A 21,235-nucleotide genomic window follows, 5' to 3' on the forward strand; every position below is an offset into this window, starting at 1 on the left:
AGAGCCATTCACCCTTCAGGTCTGCACTGCTAGTTAGTGAGATCATGATTGAACTATGACTTACCTCCATCCACTTGTCTTTGTGTTTTCCTCAAAGCCGTTGCCAAATAAAAACAATTAAAGATAATTGGACAGATTCACAGATAGGAAAGGTTAAGAGGGATCTGGGCACATGCAGGAAAATGGAATTCGCCCAGTAATTTCAATTGACCACAGGTTCAAGCTTTCTTGGGGTGGTGGGGTGGGGGGAGAGAGAGAGAACTTCCTTATGTGTACTGCACTTGTTGGAGGATGTTCTTCCAACCATCTGTGCATTCCCTCCATCCAAATCTTGACATCAGGTTTTGTCTGACAATCTTATCCATGGAATTTGTATTTTGGCTAATTTTGCTGTGTAAGTGCAAATTGTTATGTTAGCATATAGCATAGATTTTCATTTAAAGTGGAGTTGATACCAGTTTAACCACCTGCTATGGGCTCCCTCTGTTCATTCCATGGAAGGGAGGTTAGAGCAACATGAATTCTGCTCACCACATAAAAATGGTCTCTGTGGATATCACTCGATTATTGTCTGTCCCCCTTTTTTTTCGTTTTGAACAACAGGGATTTAATGAATAGAAAATTAGCATTTCTTCAGCATGTACTTGGGCATTGGGCAAACTAATGGCAGAGGGATGGGATTCAAATTCACACATGTGGAAGCAGGAAAAATGTTCCTAATGTTGGGCGAGTCCAGAACCAGGGGCCACGGTCTTAGAATAAAGGGGAGGTCATTTAAGACTGAGGTGAGAAAAACTTTTTCACCCAGAGAGTTGTGAATTTATGGAATTCCCTGCCACAGAGGGCAGTGGAGGCCAAGTCACTGGATGGATTTAAGAGAGAGTTAGATAGAGCTCTAGGGGCTAGTGGAGTCAAGGGATATGGGGAGAAGGCAGGCACGGGTTATTGATAGGGGACGATCAGCTATGATCACAATGAATGGCTGTGCTGGCTTGAAGGGGCCAATGGCATCCTCCTGCACCTATTTTCTATGTTTCTATGTAATGGAACATTAGGAACACAACACACATCTGCTAAAGCTGGTCAATAGACAATAGGTGCAGGAGCAGGCCATTCGGCCCTTCGAGCCGGCACCGCCATTCAATGTGATCATGGCTGATCATCTCCAATTAGTACTCCGTTCCTGCCCTCCCCATATCCCCTGACTCCGCTATCTTTAAGAGCCCTATCTAGCTCTCTTTTGAAAGTATCCAGAGAACTGGCCTCGACCGCCCTCTGAGGCAGAGAATTCCACACTCACAACTCTCTGAGAGAAAATGTGTTTCCTCATCTCCGTTCTAAATGGCTTATTCTTAAACTGTGGCCCCTGGTTCTGGACTCCCCAAACATCGGGAACATGTTTCCTGCCTCTAGCATGTCCAAACCTTTAACAATCTTAACGACAGATCGCACAATGGGCTAAGTGTTCGGCTGGCGACCAGAAGGTAGCCGGTTCGAATCCCGCTTGGAGTGCATACTGTCGTTGTGTCCTTGGGCAAGACACTTCACCCACCTTTGCCTGTGTGTGAATGTGTGTGAGTGATTGGTGGTGGTCGGAGGGGCCGTAGGCGCAGAATGGCAGCCACGCTTCCGTCAGTCTGCCCCAGGGCAGCTGTGGCTACAGAAGTAGCTTACCACCACCGAGTGTGACTGAGGAGTGAATGAATAATGAGATGTAAGGCGCCTTGAGTATTAGAAAGGCGCTATATAAATCCCATCCATTATTATTATTATTATTATTATTATTATTATTATTATATGTTTCAATAAGATTCCCTCTCATCCTTCTAAACTCCAGCGTACAAGCCCAGCCGCTCCATTCTCTCAGCATATGTGACAGTCCCGCCATCCCAGGAATTAACCTTGTAAACCTACGCTGCACTCCCTCAATAGCAAGAATGTCCTTCCACAAATTAGGGGACCATAACTGCATACAATACTCCAGGTGTGGTCTCACTAGGGCCCTGTACAACTGCAGAAGGACCTCTTTGCTCCTACACTCGATGCCTCTTGTTATAAAGGCCAACATGCCATTCGCTTTCTTCACTGCCTGCTGTACCTGAATGCTTACTTTCATACACTGATGAACAAGGACCCCCAGATCCCGTTGCACTTCCCCTTTTCCCAACTTGGATGTACATTTCTGGAACTTCTCCATCACTGGGTCGGAATCATAAGTTCATAACTTGGAAACTGGCAAAGTGCGAGCAGCGAGTTGCTTCTAAAAGGCTAAGAAGTTTCATTGAAAAGCATGGTGGTAGATAGGCAATAGTCAACACCTATATGTCTTTATAAAGTATTGCTGCATTAAAACTATATAAAGTCAACAAAAAGTATCAACAGATATGGAGGGATCCCAGGAGTATGGTACTGAGAGAGTGTAGTGTCATAAGTGTATTGGAAGATGGAACAGGCTTGAGAGGCCAAATGGTACATGCCCCCTCCTGTTCTTCATGGTTTTTCTTTGTCTAGTTGAATATATTGTCATATGCCCAAGTACGCAAAGGTACATGTACAATGGAAATCTTGCTTGAGGCAGCATCACAGGCACATTGACTCAGACAACACATAATGGCATAAATTATACTTAAATGGCCCACAAATCGCACATAAATTATAGATAACCTACAAGACTGTGAAAAGGGAAAGTGTGCAAATAAAAACAAGATATAAGTGCAAAACAAATTCCACCAGTAAATTCCACAAATTCCACCAGCCTGGCTGTGTGGTCATTAAAATACAATACAATACAATACAATACAATACATAAATGGAAAACAAGTCCATGGCAAATTAGCAAGAGGTAGTCTGTAGTGTTCCATTGCTAAGAGGACTAAGGTTGTACAGATCAGTTCCAGAGGCAGCATCTTATGTAGATAATCTCGATGATAGGGAGAGCTGTGCCCAGAATTTTACTGGGCTGAATTCAGCGTCTTGTATTCCTATACTTTGGAAATGCCTCACCAGTACATGATGTAACTAGTACAGTAACCTGTAGTGTTCTTTTGTGATTCATGAACATGCCAAATCTCTTTAAACTTGTAATGAAGGACTGGGTGCACCTGGTGCAGATAAAGCTGAACACTGGCTAGCTAACAGTTAAAATGTTGAGTCCAATTCCAGGCACAGCATGTTGGAATGATGCCAAGGGCTTGGAGAGGAGAGTTACTAGAATGGTTCCAGTGATGAAAGAGCAACTCAGTGAAGGGATACGAAGCTTGGACAGTTTTCCCTCAATCAATTCAATTCAATTCAATTCAATTCAATTCAATTCAACTTTAATGTCATTGCACAAATACTAAGTATGGGTACAACGAAATGCAGTTTTGCGTCAGTCCGTAGTAGTAGTGCATATAGAAATTTAAAAAAAAGAAGATACAGAATAATCAAAAATACAGAATAATTAAACAATGGGGACGGAGGGACCGGAGAAATCTATCGGCGGGATTCCGAGTTCAGCAATGTGATGGTATAATTGTAGAAGCTGTTCCTCATCCTGCTGGTACGAGACCTGAGGCTCCTGTACCGTCTCCCTGATGGGAGGAGGGCAAACAGTCCATGGTTGGGGTGGGAGGGGTCTTTAATGATCTTCCCAGCCCGTCTCAGACACCGTTTTCGGTGGAGGGCATCCATGGCAGGGAGCGGGGCACCGATGATGTGCTGCGCGGTTTTCACCACCCATTGTAGTGCCTTCCTGTCCGCAACAGTGCAGCTGTTAGGGGAATATCCAGAAGGATAGGGGAATATCCAGAAGAAAAAAAAGCAGATCAGTAGACCAGAGATACTAGCTGCAACTTCATAGTTGCTGGGTTTTGGACTTGGTACAATGACCCTCCCCAGCAGGAGAATAAAAGATGCTGTACAGTTATAAGAAGCGCTTACATTGCCCTGGGCTGTGAGCTAGAATTATGGCAGGGAAGAGGAGAGGAGGTTATTTAAACAGTCAGGTGACAAGTCCCTCAAAGATTTGTGAAAACCTGCAGATAATTGGGAAGGTGGCAAAGGCAACACAGATAATGACATCCACCCACGTTGCTCGTTTGAATTGAGTGCAACATACAACTTCCTGTTCTGATGAGAGTATTTTACAAAGGATGCTGTTGTGATAAAGTCTTATTATCTAATTTTACAAATCTCAAATGTGACATGTCACCACACTAATCAGGCGTGCAATGAATCTGCAGCATACATCATTCCGCTGCTGTTTTCTGGATCTGGGTCAAGCTGTAGGGAGATAGAAGATCCAGGGATGGTCAGCTCAGGCTAATTCCCCACATCGGGAGAGAACAAATTACGTTTAAATATTGATTAATGTGGATGCATTATTGGCAACATTTCTCTGAAAACCTCAAGTAGTACTGGCCTGTGAGTTTGTCTGTGATGTTTGAAGTCTCTGAATATTTAGTCCTAGTTGGTTATACATTCGTGGGCTAAAGATCTGCCCTTGACTGCTTGGATACAGCAGCAGCATCCTTACATTGTGCTCTGGTTCAAAAACATACCACTGAGGAACTCAATTTGGGGTAGACACAAAATGCATCTCTGGAGAGAAGGAATGAGTGACGTTTCGGGACCCGAAACGTCACCCATTCCTTCTCACCAGAGATGTTGCCTGTCCCGCTGAGATACTCCAGCATTTTGTGTCCACCTTCGATTTAAACCAGCATTTGCAGTTCTTTCCTACAAACTCAATTTGGGGAGCAGTTTCCAGCACACACTCACTGTAATATTGCATGTGTGAATTCAGTCAGTGATGAATTAAAGCCCCTTCTGTTTTCATTTGCTGTTTCTTTATTATTATATAAAATTTGATTTGACAAAAGTGCCAATCTCAGACCCAGATGATCTCAAATCACGTCATGGCCAATGAAGCGCTTTAGTAGAAATGAAATGAGCGCACAGGAAGAGCCATAAACAACGGCAAAGGAATTGTGATTGCTGCATTGCCAAAGTGTGAGATTAAATTTGAAGTTGTCTGCATTATCTTCCACCATCACCCAAATACCATGGGGGTGTTCAACACAATCAAACAGTGCACTCGCAAATTTGAGTCGCAATCAATGTGCTCCAGGTTACCAGATGCCGTAGCATATGAATCGCACTAAGGCCTAAATTCTGTGGATGAAACCTCAAAGGCCCATACTCACAAAGGCCTTTAAAATTCTTCTCTCAGAGGAGGGAAGCAAAGGGGGACACGTAGCTCACTGGTCTGGGAATAGGTCAGGAGCTGAGTCTGGATCTAGGCGTGAGACTGTCTGAATCTGACTCTGGGTCTGAGTCTGGCCTGGGTCTGGTTTCTGGATCATGGGCTTAAACTTGGGTCTGGGACTGGGTCTGAGTGGGTGGTGGCTGCACAGGCCAGTGGCCAATGGTTGAGGGTGTATGTAGAAATCCGTCACACAGCAAGGGAATTGGAGATGCACCTGAAGTTGGGTCTCCCTGGGGATGGAGTCTATGGTCATTCCGTCCATGTGCAAATACAATCATAGAAGGAACTGTTCATAGAAACATAGAAAATAGGTGCAGGAGTAGGCTATTCAGCCCTTCCAGCCAGCACCGCCATTCAATATGATCATGGCTGGTCATCTAAAATCAGTACCCCGTTCCTGCTTTCTCCCTATATCCCATATTGCTTCCATTAGTCTTGAGAGCTAAATCTAACTCTTGAAAACATCCAGTGAATTGGCCTCTACTGCCTTCCGTGGCAGAGAATTCCACTATGCATTCAAATATGCATTGCATGCTGTTGAATACCATGACTCGCATCTGTGTGTTTCAGAAGTTGGAGTATCAATTGCACAGAAAATCATCGTATGTAATCTGTCCGGTTAATCCCTGATTTAAGATAAGGGACATTTTTCATAGAGGTTCAATCAGCTAGGATGTGCCAGCTGGCATGAATCCAAGGTGCCAGTGCCCCCCTTGGGCTGGGGCTTGAGGGGCAGACAATGTTTTGTATCTTTAAAGTGAACCTGCAGCTGGACGGTGGGAAAGCCTCACACGGTTTGTGAGGTCTCATTTAAGCGCCAGCACTGGGGTATTTGGTCCATAATGCCAGCAACCCAGGAGTCGCAGGCTCACTGCTTTGCAGCATTTTTGGGGGGATTTGAGAAGATGTAGAAAGTTAAGTTTTGTAGACGGGAGTGAATTGTGATCTGACAGCAAGGGAGGCAGCAAACCACAAATATGTTTCAGAGCTCTGACTCTGGCATTGTTTTCCTGGATTTTTCATTTAATTGGCTCATTGTGAGAATTCCTGAGAGTTTGTCAGCTGTCAGTGATGGTGAGAAGGTCACTGCTTGCTGTCAGCATCTCTGTGCATGCTGGGAATATTGGCAGAGTGTTAGATGGCAAGAATGATCCAAGGACGATCTGTCACCTGGCTGTATGGTGGCTTCCTTTGTTCTGCTGCTGACCCAATTTCCTCTGTCACTCAGATCCATTCTTCTGGTCTTGGCAAAGAATCCTAATGCCTGCGGCATGGTCCTTGGTGCCAAGCCAGAAGGCATCATTCAGAGGACAGAAGCACTCACTGCCAATCTGCTGCTCCATTGCATTGCACAGATAAGGAAAAATCAAGACCGCACCTAGCAAATGAATGTCTGCAAACAGACGCCACAACCAAAAGCCTATCTCTGCAATTGTTGCAAACTTCATTAGGGTTGATCAGAACACTGGAAAAAGAATTAACTTTAATGCGTGTCGCCTCTGTTTGTCTATGAGTGTGACAGAGTGAGAAAGAGAGAAAGGGCAATGCCAAAAGGCCAAAGGCGTCTTATAAGAGAGGCCCTGATCAGCCATGATCACATTGAATGGCGGTGCTGGCTCGAAAGGCCGAATGGCCTACTATTGCACCTATTGTCTATTGTCCACTTAGACCAATTGGCAAATTACAGTTGAGACTCAAAGTGGTTTGCAAAAGAGACCCCGGGAAGGAACAGTCCAGAGAGGACCAGATGGCAACAGACAGCTAGCAAAGGGCACAGTTTATCAAAGATGAATGCACACAATGTGTAATAGCGACGTATTCTGCACAGAATCAATAGTCTCAAGAAGACGCGCTAGATAAATGTACTGAGGGCAACCGTAGATGGACCTGCTCTCCCATGTTTGAAGATCCATAATCACCGTAGACAGGGCAGGGTAAAATGAATAAAGATCATTCAGCCCCTTGAGCTCATTCCATCAATCAGTGAGATAACAGCTGCTCTCAACTTGATTTTATTTGTCTTGTTTCAAACCCCTCATTGCAACAGCAGGGATCTGGTGTTTATAAACTCCTGTTACCCCTCTGGGTAGAAACAAATGTGGAAAATAGTACCAGCAAAAGATAAATTGCTGGACGAACACAGCATTTTACGCAGCACCTGAGGAGGCAAAAGTGTGGTCACAAAACATCACAGGTCCCGAAGCATTCACCATGCTTTACTTCCATAGATGCTGCTTGACCTGCAGAGTTCTTACAGCAGTTTATCTTTTACCTATAGACCCAGCTGACTGCTTGACAGATTTATATTTTAACATTTTGCAGCACAGGAGAATGTGCCTGTTTTGCCAATGTTGGCCCACAGTAGGCTGGTCCCGTTTATCACATTCCCATTTCTTGATTATAATTTTGTAATTTTAAAGAGTGGGGTCCTTTGCTTCAGACTGGGAGTGTATAGGATACATGAGGATAATGAGATTGTGCTTCACCGAGTTATCTTGCAATGTGAGGAGGAGGCATCAGCATATTTAACCACAAAAACATTGACAAAATCTGTTTGTGGTGCTGATTTATTAAAAACAGAGTATCAATTGCTTAATATGAAGCTTATTTATCTCAAGGGACTTCCCCCTCCAGTTCAATGTATTTATCATTAGTTAAATTTAGAAATATAACAGTAGGTTCAGTGCATGTACAGTTGCCAAATCCAGTTGCACTGGAGACTTCAGCCTCTCGATGGAAGGCTGTATTTCAGGATCTCAGCACTTTAGTCTCAGGATGAAGTCCGGGCCAACTCTACAGTTTAGAGACTTGATGATTTTGCCTTGCGTGGTTTCATTGCACCACGTCAGGATGGGACGAGTGGGTGAAACAGCCTTCCAGTAATTGAGGATCAAAATTAAAACAACACCGATAAGGGAGAAAGTAGTAGTGCAGCTAGCAGAGCCACTTTCTCACAGAACCAGCGTCCCACATTCAACCCTGATCTCACTGCGCTGTCTGTGTGGAGCTTGCACATTCTCCCTGTGAACACATGGGTCTGCTCCATTTTAATTGCACATCCCAAAGAAGTGTGATTAATTGGCTACTGCTGATATAGTGATATTGAAAGTACTGTAATCCAAAGGAAATTCCGATTAATTAATCCAGATTATATTTTGGGATGAATGGGATGTCCTGTTGAGAGTGGTAGACAGTTTCTATTCCTTGGAGTTTAGAAGAATGAGGGGAGACCTTATGGGGGTTGAGGAATTGAGTGTTATGGGGAACTGGCACAGAAGAGGAGTTGAGGCTCACGTAGATCAACTGTGATCATATTGATTGGCAGGGCAGGCTTGAGGGGCCGAGTGGCCTATACCTGGTCCTGTTTCCTTGTATGATGTGTAGTCAATGGTAGAATCCAGAGAAGTTGCTGGCCACGTAAGAGAGAATGGGTTACCGGGAATAACTGGGGAACTGGGATTGTTCTGTGAACTGGTACAGGTTCCATTGGACAAATAGCTTCCTGTGTCGTGAGCGAGTATGGAAATACCTGGCACAGAATTGAGACAAAACTCTTTCACAGGGATGGGACACACTCCAGCTCATTCAGGCCCAAGCCTTGCAACATGCCCCAATATTCTTCCCCTTGTTGAGTCACCTTTCCGTCAGTCCCTCTATCCCTGTACCCCTTCTTCTAACAGCATCCCTCACTCGGCCCCCTCCCTTTCAGTTTTCCTCCTCTAAATTTACCTCCAAGATTAGATCAGATGAGCAAACGTGAGGGTGAGACACAACAAGATGGCAACCTGTTTGGTACCTGTGATAAAAAGACTTTTTTTGTCATAAAACATAAACCCTGTACTGGATATGCTGAATATACTAATACCAGCTACTGTAGCCAGTTGTAAAATGTGGCAGTGGATTAACTCAGTCAGGGTTCAGACTCACACTCACACTCCCAGCATTAGTTCACAGTGTGTGCACCTACTCCCCTCCCACCCTCCTACTAGTGGGCAGCCTTTATCCATATGTTAGGTGGTAGCTGGATATATTCATCAGTTGGTGATCAATAATCAATTCTAAGGACTGCGTCATTTTTGTCCATGTCATAGGAGATGGATTAGATGTAATATGAATATTTCTTAGCTGTATTTACTGAGGAATAGTTCATGGAGGCAGAGGAATTGAGGGAGATTAGTAATGATGAGTTGGTCCATATCCACATTCCAAAAGAGGAGCTGTTAACAGTCTTAAAGAATATTAAGGTGAAAAAAAACATGACCATGCGTATCTAAGGACATTGTGGGGAAACTAGGGAAGAAATTGCTGGGCCCCGGCAGAGAGATTTTTATCGTTTATAGACGTGGAGGATTGGAGGGTGGTTAGTCATTGGTTCATGGAGTCATGCAGTGTGGAAGCAGGTCGGCCTAACTTGCCCACACCAATCAACATGCCACATCTACACTAGTCGCACCTGCCTGCATTTGGCCCATATCCCTCCAAACCTTCCTATCCATGTACCTGTCCAAATGTTTTTTAAACGTGATAGCATTGTATCTTTATTTGAAAAGGGCTGCATGGAGCGCTGCAAGGCAGAGAACTACAGGCCAGAAATCCTATCATGAGCGATAGGTAAGTTACTGGAGAGGATTCTGAGGGAGAGGGTTTAACAATATTTGGATAGACAAGGGCCATTGAGATATGGTCGGTACAGCTTTCTGCATGGAAAATCATCTCACTGATTTGATAGAGGATTTTCTACAGGTAACCAAGAGGATTGATGAGGGAAGGATGGCGGACATTGTCTACATTGGCCTTTAGCACAGCCTTTGACAAGGTTAGAACACCTAGGATCCAGGGTGAGCTATTAACTGGATTTACAATTGAATGAGAAGCAAGAGTCAGAGGACAGTAGTGGAGGTTTGTTTTTCTGATTGGAGTCCTGTGACTAATGTGTTGCAGCAGAACCTTTCTCCATTCTGGTCTGGTGGGGCCCATTCAATACTCTAATAAAGTAAATATTTCAGTCCTGGTGCAGCTGAAGCCATAAGATATGCCTCTGGCACCTCCAAGCTCAACTATTCCAACACGATTCTGCTGCCCTCCTGTCTTTAACATAGCTTACACCACATCTCATCCAATGCCCCAACGCCGGTGTCCCAGCTCACCCCCAATCTGTGAGCTTGCTGCCCTGCACTGATCTTGGTGAGCTTGCTGCCCTGCACTGACCCTGCTGGAAGACCCATGAGATTTCTCCACAAACTCTATAAATCATATTATGGGGCATGAATGAGCAGGGAATTTCTTTCCGACAGGTTTACACAAGTGTCCCTAATTTTACCATTACTAAACTTACAATCAAACACTTGTTTTTATTATTAATATTGAGTGGAATCACCTAGGAAACATCTCATTTGATTCAATCCCATAGCAACGCCATGGTAACCCTCCTGAAACCAGAAGACAGCAGAGTTTGAAGCAACCTAATTAATTGAGCAGTGCAGAATGAAATTTGCATCATTATTGCAAAGAAAGGCCAAAATCAAACAAACATTTCAATTTATTCAGACAACCTGTGCAATAAAAGAGAGCTGCCTCTAATCCAAGCTTTGCCCACACTGCTTGCTTTATGTATTGGAGTCTGAAGTAAGCAGCTGATAGCAAAAGGGTCCATCTAAATTTACCGGATTTATATTTCCTTCTGCATTCTGCCTCAAATCAATGTGACATTTTAAGTCAACTTTTGAGAAGCAGTGAGTGTTTTTGCAAATGCAACAGAATAATGAAAAGGAGTCTTAGCCATAGAAGTTTACACAAGTTGAAATTATGCCATGGCATTGGGTGAATTTATAGTGGTGGTGGCAGATGCAGGAGATCGACAATGCCATTTAGCGAGCTGGGGCCTTACCCTCCTGCACCCACGGTGGCACTCAAGGTGTTCCGAGATCAGCTGCTCAAAGAGCTCTGGGCCACAGAGCTTGAACAGTGGCACATGAGATGTGGAACAGCGTGTTCCCATATCGATGTGTATGGATCGAGGCATTGGTGAAGTAGGCTGCTGGAGGCCCTGCAGCAGCCTGGGGCTCGATTAGATCAGGCACCGCTCCAAATGGCCGAGCGCGCAGATTGGACGTGGCCTGCATTGGCATGACGCACTAGAGCTGTGGTGGAGGGCATCGACGACATCGCCTGGCCAGAATGACCTCTAGAACGCCAACCCAGTGCCGCCTCCAGAACAACAGGTCTTTATGGCCATTTCTCTACATTTGAATCATACAAAATGGCTCTGGAAATGTGACGACTCTTCTGTACTGTCTCAGTGTAATCTACTATTCTGCACTATTGTACTTAAGTGTGATTGTACCTTTCTATAGTAAGATTTTTACTGAAAAGGAATTTCACTGTACCGAGGTACGTGTGACAATAAAGTACCATTGAAGCATTGAACAATTAAATAAACCTGGGAAAAAATAACTATTGTAATAGCTAGAATTTTAAAATGACCTGGTGACGTAATGCATTTTGGGAAAGAAACCTACTGTCAAAATGGACAATATGTGACTCCAGATTCACCAATAAGATCTGCTGCCAAACGTTTTAGGAAGGCAATTGAGGCAGATGATCAATGCCAGGGATCTCCATACCCTGCAGATGAATAAAATAATCCATAGAACAAATACAATAATTACAGCTAAGATTATAGCAACAACTCACATCTACGTAGCTCTTCATAAGGATATAAGCAGATGGCAGTTTGAAAGCAAATCAGCTCAACAGGACAGGTGAGCAAAATATCAATTAAAGAGGGAGCTTTTAACGAGCATCCTTAACAAGGAGAGAGAGGCAATGAGATGAGGGAGAAAATGCCAGAGTTCAGGCAGCTAAAGGCATAGCTGCTGTTGGTGGAGTGAGTAAAGTCGGGAATAGTGAAGAAATTGGGACAGATGCACGGAGATCTCAGAGAGTGACAGGTCCGGAAGGGGCAGAACCAGGAAGGAATTCAGCAAAGATGAACATTTTCAAAGTCAGGAGGCAAGTCAAGAGTGTTTTATCGACATATGTACCAAAACGGGACAATGACATTCTTACTCGCAGCAGGTTAGCAAGACCATGGTCAGAAGTGATGGGTGAATGGGATTTTGCATGAGATTGGTCTGGAGCAGCAGGGTTTCGGATGTGCTCAGGTCTGGTGGGAAATTGGCAGATCAGCAGTGAAATGATCGTACTTGGGAGAATAATTACTCCGCCTCTCTGTCCCTGTGATTTTATTCTGTTAGAATGGAAACATCACAGAGCCTCTACATAAAACCACAACTGCCAAAACCAGGCAGGGAGGTGAAGAGTGGACTGATGGACACATCTTTTCTGCCTTTTGTTCATCCCATTGTCACTGGGTGCTTCTGAAAGCAACTGTAGTCCTCCCACTGGAAAAGGATTAATGCGAAGGAGCTGCTGTCTTCACCACATTCACAGCGACATTTACATTTCAGAGCTCCTGGATACTACTCACAAATGTGTGTTGCAATTAAGATGCAACAAAAGCAAGCGAGATTCACAATTTGAAACCGATGGTGACTGGGTCGGACCTGACTGTGTGGAGTTAGTATAACACACAGGGAGGCAGAAGGTGATCAATAGACAATAGACAATAGGTGCAGGAGTAGGCCATTCGGCCCTTTGAGCCAGCACCCCTATTCAATGTGATCATGGCTGTTCAATGGAACCTCTCCGGGTACGGCATGACTCAGTGCAGGATAGGCCAGGCTGTCCTAGTTTGATTTGGTCACTATCTCCGTAGAGCAGGAAAATCCGAGCCAGATTGTCAGGAGGATCTGATCGGAGAGGAGAAAGTAAATCAGGTCACTGGCATTTCCTGCTCACTGCCTGAGGAACTGTGTGGGGAGCGTAGGCTGTGATGCTGTTTGGACCTGACAGTGGCAGGGGGAACATGGAGATGAACGTGTGCTGATTACTCCATCAGAGTAACAGCCCAAATATCAACAGCAACAGCTCCTGTTTATTCTGGTGATGAGGACATAGCTGGTAAAGGCAATATTTATTGTCTAGTTCAATTGCTCTTGAGATGAAATTGCCAACTGCTTCAAGAAAGGAACCGTAGAGATACAACAAGCAGTTAGGAAGCAAAGTTGTATGTCATTACAAAGGAGATGATAATGAAAGCCCCCTTACAGAGCTTTGCTGAGAGCTTCTCTCAAGTCTACCTACAGGTATGGTGATCGTATCTACGGAGCACTATGGCACCAAAGAACCAAAATGAAATGAAGAATCAATTTTCAATTGCTTAACACGGACGAATCAGCATGGTGTAATTGAATTTCTAGGCCACAATTAATTCCTGAGATGAGAAGGTTTTCCTGGGATGAGAGACTGTATAAAACCGACCTAAGTTTGTAGCTTTGAGGTGAACTCACTGAGATGCACAAGGTACTGAAAGGGACTGAGAGTAAATGCTGTGAAGAACTTTCTTCAGGCGGGAGGGACTGGGACCTGCAGGCTCAGTCTCAGGAAAAGGGCTAGAGATCAGGAGAAATCGCTTCACTAGTCATGATAGTTGACTACACGAAAGGCAACATCGACTGACTCTTGGACACTGGGAATCAGAGAAAGTGAAGAGCAGCTGGAAAAGTGACAAATCCACAGGGTCAGTCAGAATCCTCTTGTACGTCATCTAACTGTTCACATGCTTAAAATTCTTTCTTAAATGGGGTAATAACATTGGTTAATATGCAGTCTTACAGAGTTGCAAGACATTCTGAAACAATTAACAGCCAGGGTACATAGACAGGGGTCAGGTGACCACCCCCCCCCCCCCCCCCCCCCCCCCCCCCCCACGAGAATTAGTATAAATTAATTGAGAATACCAATTGCTGCAGAGTCCCCCTCCAGCAGCACACTGCCTTGACTTGGGAACAAATTGCTGGTCTAAATCTCTGGGGCTCCCTTACCAGCACAATGTCACGTGTGGCAGCACCTTCACCAGAGGGACTGTAGTGGTTAAAGAGGGCAGCTAAACCACAACCTCCTAAAGCACAATTTATGCACAGGGGAAATAAATGCTGAGCCAGCAATGTCATGATAATGAAAAATGAATAAAGAAAATACTTGAAGGAGGCAAATTTGTCAGGATGTGGGGGGTGAGCAGAGTGAGCAGGGCAATGGGTTTAACTGATGATCTGTGAAAGAGCTAGCACATATTCAGTGGGCCAAGTGGCTTCCTCCTATGCACCACCATTCTGTGCAGCAACAAACACTGATGTGCCAGGGCTGCCTGCAAATATACACAGCCGTCGAGTTCCTGCCCTCTCTAATGTTAATATTAGTGTCTGACCGCCAGTGAATGGAGTTGTGGGTAGTGAGCACCCCAGACAGACTCATCACACTCTAAATTGAAAATTCCTCAGACTGATTTTTTTCTTTGACCTCTGCAGCTGACAGCTTGTGGTGTGGTTATAAATCTTAGCTACAAAGGTGACAGTCAGTTAAACTGTCGCACTGATTATGCCACTCAAAATCCAATAACGTGAAGCAGCCCTGAACTTTCACTGTGGATCAGAGGCAGTGGCAACCTGCATATGCATAGAATGTACAGCACTGAGACTGAGCATTTGGCCCATCTGCTCTGTGCTGGTCTTTCCGTTTCACACAAGCCTCTTCCAACCAGGTATTTATCCATACAAATCCACCTCTACTATTGGCATTAAGCACCCCATGTGGAACCCACATTTTCCCAGCTCCCCAGGTGAAAAGGTTTCTCCTGAATCATTGATAAGTTTATTAAAGACTCCCTGTATATAGCTCCTGGCTCTGGTCTCTGCCATGACTGGAACTTAGAAACATAGAAACATAGAAAATAGGTGCAGGAGGAGGCCATTCAGCCCTTCGAGCCAGCACCCATGACTTTGGGGTGAACATGGGGTGGGGACTGGACATTGTGCCTTCCTCCACAGTGCTATCCACTGTGGGGGGATGATTTTTTTTGTCTAACTGTAGTCTTGTAGGTCTGTGTCCAAGATGGCTGCCGTGAAGAGAGAGTGGACGCTGGCACGAATTGGTTGCCGCTGCTCTCTCTTCACACTGTGTTTTTGATTTTCTGTTTTTGGATTGAATTCTGTTTTTAATTTGTGTCATTGTGATGTCTTTAATTACTTGTTTTACTCCGATTATGTTTTTATTCCGATTACTATGTAAGGTGTCCTTGAGATTTTGTATGAAAGGCGCCCATTAAATATAAAATTTATTATTATTATTATTATTGTGATCATGGCTGATCGTTCCCAATCAATAACCCGTGCCTGCCTTCTCCCCACTATCTTGTCTACATCTGCCCTGACAAAGGCTTTCATAAGTTGACAGCCAGGATTTCTCTGTTCCATGGCATAGGTTGGTGCTGAAGAGCCTGCGGCATATTTTGGAGAGCCCCACCTAACAATATCCCCCTCCAGATCACTAGAGTTCATTGCCTTTGAATGTTTTTGGGGATCTTGAGATTTTGTCCATGGAACCACGTTCTCTTTACTCTCTAAGGAAAGTATTTTCCCTAGAATTTCCTACTGGATTTGCCAGTGTTTGATATATATCGGAGGAAGATCTTGGAGCGTTAAAGTTCAGCTGATACTGAAAGGAAGTGAAAGCACAAGGGATTGCAGATGCTGGAATCTTTAACAAAAAACACACACAACAAGGAACCCAACGAGTCAGACAGCATTTATGAAATTGAACCCTCTTGAGTTTTCCTATTCCATGAAATGTTACAGCTTTCCCTTCACAAGCTGACCAGTCCAATCACCGATGGGAATGGTGGGAACATTCCAATGGACACAGCCATCTCCGGCTGTCAGCCACATTTGCCGTTACAAGTCAGCCACGGTTGCCGTTACAAGTTGCAAAGTGAGAGGCAGTGATACAGGACACACAGGTTCTGCAAGGTCAAGAAATGGGAGTTCATAGGAAAGTTTGATTGGAGTTACAAAATAATTTGCTCAATAATTGATGACATTGTGACTCTGTCATAAACTCGGAAAGGGCAACATGTGAAGTAGGAGCTGAAGAGGCCACTCGGCCCCTCAAGCCTGCTGCACAATTTGTATGATGGACTGTAATACACAGAGACCACTGACAACTGTAAGCACAATGAAAGAAACAAAGCAATCTCAATGCAGAACAAGCTGAAGAATAAAGATTATGGTGGATTAATGGATGAATAGTTAACGTTGGGTGTTTTTATAATTTTCTCTCATGGAGGTGTGAGAAGCATAACGTATCTCTGATTCAGACCGCTGAGGAACCACATTTCATACAAGAGGAGTGGAAATCAGGAACTTGCTCCTCAATGGCCAAAGACGCAGAGGTCCATTGAATCTTTCAAGACTGAGATCAGTAGCTTTTCTGTTGGGTATCGATGCATCAAGGGACATGGAGTAAAGCAGGGGAACAGATCAGCCATGATTATATTGAATGGCGGTGCTGGCTCGAAGGGCTGAATAGCCTACTCCTGCACCTATTTTCTATGTTTCTATGTTTCTAAACCTCTCTGTCTCTCTCTACTTCACTCTCCTCTCCCGAACAATTATTTGCTTCTGAGTATTATGAGAACAGCGGCTTTGATCCTTCGTGATAGAAACCATGAAACTGGGCGTTTATATAGCACCTGCAATAAAATATCTCTCAAGCTTTTCAGCCTGAAGTTGACTCCAAGCAACATAGAATAATGGAATTGCAAAATGATTGCCTGCAGGAGGCCATTTGGCCAATCAACTCTGTGCCAAATATGTTTAGAAAGGTCTGATGTTACATTTGAACCTGCCTCGACCACTGCCCTGAACACAATCATTCGATACACAAAAATGGTTCCTCCCATTACCTTTGTTTTTTTGGCAATCAGTTCATTCTATGCTTCCTTATTCTTGGTCTCTTCACCAATGGGAACATCCTCACTATCTATTCGGTCTGTAGCCTTTATGGTTTTAAACACCTCCCCTCGGCCATTCTAAGAGAGCCATCACAGCTTCCACATTCTCCCAATGTCAGCAAGACAAAGGAGATTGTGATCGACTTCAAGAAGTGAAGAGGTACACATATCCTAGTATACATTGGTGGTGCCAAAGTGGGGATGGTTGAAAGCTTCAAGATCCCAGGAGTAAATATCACCAACAACCTGTCCTGGACGAACCATATCGAAGCAATGGCCAAGAAAACACACCAAAGCTTCGACTTCCTTTGAAGGCTTAGGAACTTTGGCATGTCCTCAGCAACTCTCACCAACCTCTACAGATTCACCACAGAAAGCATTTTATCGGGATGCATCACAGCACGGTTTGGGAAAAGCTCCATCCGAGACTGCAAAAAATTGCGGAGAATTATTGCGTGATGGTTGCGCAGACCATCACGCAAACCAACTTTCCTTCCATCGACTCCATCTACATGTCACGCTGCCTCGGCATGGCCACCAGCATAATCAAGGACGAGTCTCACCCTGGACACTTCCTCTTCTCTTCTCTCCCATCAGGCAAGAGATACAAAAGTTTGAAAACACATACCTCCAGATTCAGAGACAGTTTCTTCCGATGTTATCACCAGCTAGAGAGCGGTCTTGACCTAACAACTATCTCAATGGAGCCCTTCAGATTATCTTTAGTTGGACTACTGAACTTTATCTTGCACTAAATATTATTTCCTTTATCATGTATCTGTACACTGTAGATGGCTTGATTGTAATCATGTATAGTCTTTTCGCACGCAACAAAAACGTTTTCCACTGTACCTCGGTACACGCGACAATAAACTAAACTAAACTATCCACATAACTAAAATCTCTCATCCGAGAATCAGTTTTGTAAATCTCTTCAGCACTCTCTTTGAAGCCTTTATACCTTTCCTAAGGTGTAGCCCCCAGGATTAGATACAACACTCAGTAAACTGTCCTGGAAATATTAAGAGAGTAAAGAGATATTGGACTCTGACCAAAGGTTTGATTAAGGGCAAATATTTCATCAAGAGATTTGAAAAGAAGAGCTGAGAAACTTTAACTGTAATTTCGAGTTCCTAATCGTCTAAAAATATGCTCACTGCCCCCACTGACTGAAAGTAAATAAAACTGAGGCTGGAGATTTCTGTGTCAGGGTGGATCATATTAACAGTGTTTAATGAGACCAACAGCAGAATAATTCATAGATTCAACTGAAATGTCTGTGCTTTAGGGGGGTGAGGAGCTCTTGTAGAATGCCCACACAATGACAGGTACAATGGATCACTTCTCTTAATTAGCTCTGAGGTACTCAGACAGATATTCCCGCCTTCAGTCACACAACTCACTCCTCCTTAATATTTCTACAATTCAAAATAAATACCAGCATTAAAAATCTATCTAGGTGGGATGTACGGTGAATATTGCTGGCTCCAAATACTGAATAGGAACTGGGATACGAATGTGACTGTAAACTCTCTGAGCCTCACTATGTGACGTCCAGCCCATGCCTTTACCTACCTCGGGCTGCTTGCATGACGATTCATTTGTTACTGATCGGCTTCTTGGCTGAGGGGCAGTCTGACGAAATGCAGGTGAACAGAGAGAATAATCACAAATAAATCCTGATGGTAAATTCAGGAGAAAATATGCTTACTCCACTTCTATGGCCGCTTCGACAGGGACAATCTAGAGACAGCCATCAAGGCTGTGCTACCTGCCGATCACCAACCCCTCACACTCACCCCCTACGACGTATTCGTGGCACTGAGTAGGACTAATGCACGTAAAGCTGCTGGCCCTGACGGCATCCCCGGGCGCGTGCTCAGGGCCTGTGCTGCGCAGCTGACAGACGTCTGGACTGACATCTTCAACCTGTCACTTGCCCAAGCAGTTGTCCCCACGTGCCTCAAATCCACCTCCATCGTGCCAGTGCCAAAACACTCCACTGCGGCAAGCCTCAACGACTTCCGCCCAGTTGCACTTACCCCCATCATCACCAAGTGCTTCGAGAGGCTGGTCCTGGCACACCTCAAAAGCTGCCTACCCCCCACACTGGATCCCTATCAGTTTGCCTACCGCAAGAACAGGAGTACGGAGGATGCCATCTCAACGGCACTTCACTCCGCCCTCTCCCACCTCGACAACAGAGACACTTACGTAAGAATGCTGTTCATCGATTACAGCTCAGCATTCAACACCATTATACCATCAAAACTGATCACCAAACTCGGTAACCTGGGCATCGACCCCTCCCTCTGCAACTGGATACTGGACTTTCTAACCAACAGACCCCAGTCTGTTAGGTTAGACAAGCACACCTCTTCAACCCTCACCCTGAACACCGGCGTTCCACAGGGCTGTGTGCTGAGCCCCCTCCTCTACTCCCTCTTCACCTATGACTGCACACCTGTACATGGTACTAACACCATCATCAAGTATGCAGATGATACAACGGTGATTGGCCTCATCAGCAACAACGATGAGTCGGCCTACAGGGAGGAGGTCCAGCACTTAGCAGCATGGTGCGCTGACAACAACCTGGCCCTTAACTCCAAGAAGACCAAGGAGCTCATTGTAGACTTCAGGAAGTCCAGGGGCGGCACGCACACCCCCATCCACATTAACGGGACGGAGGTGGAACGTGTTTCTAGCTTCAGGTTCCTGGGAGTCAACATCTCCGATGACCTCTCTTGGACCCACAATACCTCAACTCTGATCAAGAAGGCTCACCAGCGTCTCTTCTTCCTGAGGAGACTGAAGAAGGTCCATCTGTCTCCTCAGATCCTGGTGAACTTCTACCGCTGCACCATCGAGAGCATCCTTACCAACTGCATCACAGTATGGTATGGCAACTGCTCTGTCTCCGACCGGAAGGCATTGCAGAGGGTGGTGAAAATTGCCCAACGCATCACCGGTTCCTCGCTCCCCTCCATTGAGTCTGTCCAAAGCAAGCGTTATCTGCGGAGGGCGCTCAGCATCGCCAAGGACTGCTCTCACCCCAACCATGGACTGTTTACCCTCCTACCATCCGGGAGGCGCTACAGGTCTCTCCGTTGCCGAACCAGCAGGTCCAGGAACAGCTTCTTCCCGGCGGCTGTCACTCTACTCAACAACGTACCTCGGTGACTGCCAATCACCCCCCCACCCCCCGGACACTTATTATCACTTATTATTATTTATTTAAATCATTTGCTATGTCGCTCTTCCAGGGAGATGCTAAATGCATTTCGTCGTCTCTGTACTGTACACTGACAATGACAATTAAAATTGAATCTGAATCTGGGGATTACTCTCATGGAGAGAGGTTGATAGAAACAGTAGGCATAACTATATGAGGGAGAAAGGAACAGAGAGATATAGAGATGAGGAAGAGAGAGGGGAGAGGCTTATATGGAGGGTAAATATCAGTCCGAATGGCCTGTTTCTCTGATACAAACTTGGATTAATTGAAATACTGAACATTCAGCATGTCAAGGAGCATCAATTGAAAGAGAAACCTGACCAGCTCAGTGTTTCCAGCATTTTGAGTTCTTATTTCAGATTTCCAGCATCTGCAGTTTTTGACTTTCTAATACAGACCATCATTGTTGCTTCCAGCATAATGTCGACAGCTGGCTCTTATAATGTGACCGTTTTCAGTACTGAGACAGTATCAGAGAATACCTAGTGACAGCAGATTGATGTCTGTGACTTTAATCTTTATTTCTCTCAGGAGTGAAGCAGTGGGAAGGAAGGATAGCACCCGGTCTGTGTCAATCTGTGTCCCATGGATCCAGTGGAATGCAGATGTGTTCTGCAAGCTGTAGCTTGCTCGGGCATGACGGATATTAGATAAATAGCCTGGAGATTTTGTTGATTATCTCTGGGGCCAGGGGAGAGATCTCCTGGAGTTTCACCTACCTACCGATGTGAGCTATGTATGGTCTATCCCCCCTCCCTACCCCACCCCCCCCCCCCCCCCACCAAGAGATTCAGTAACTCAGGGAGTTGTGCAGGAGGAACAGTCTGGCTTTATCTCTGCT

Source organism: Amblyraja radiata, chromosome 34, assembly GCF_010909765.2.
Source record: "Amblyraja radiata isolate CabotCenter1 chromosome 34, sAmbRad1.1.pri, whole genome shotgun sequence".
NCBI classification, from domain to species: Eukaryota; Metazoa; Chordata; class Chondrichthyes; order Rajiformes; family Rajidae; genus Amblyraja; species Amblyraja radiata.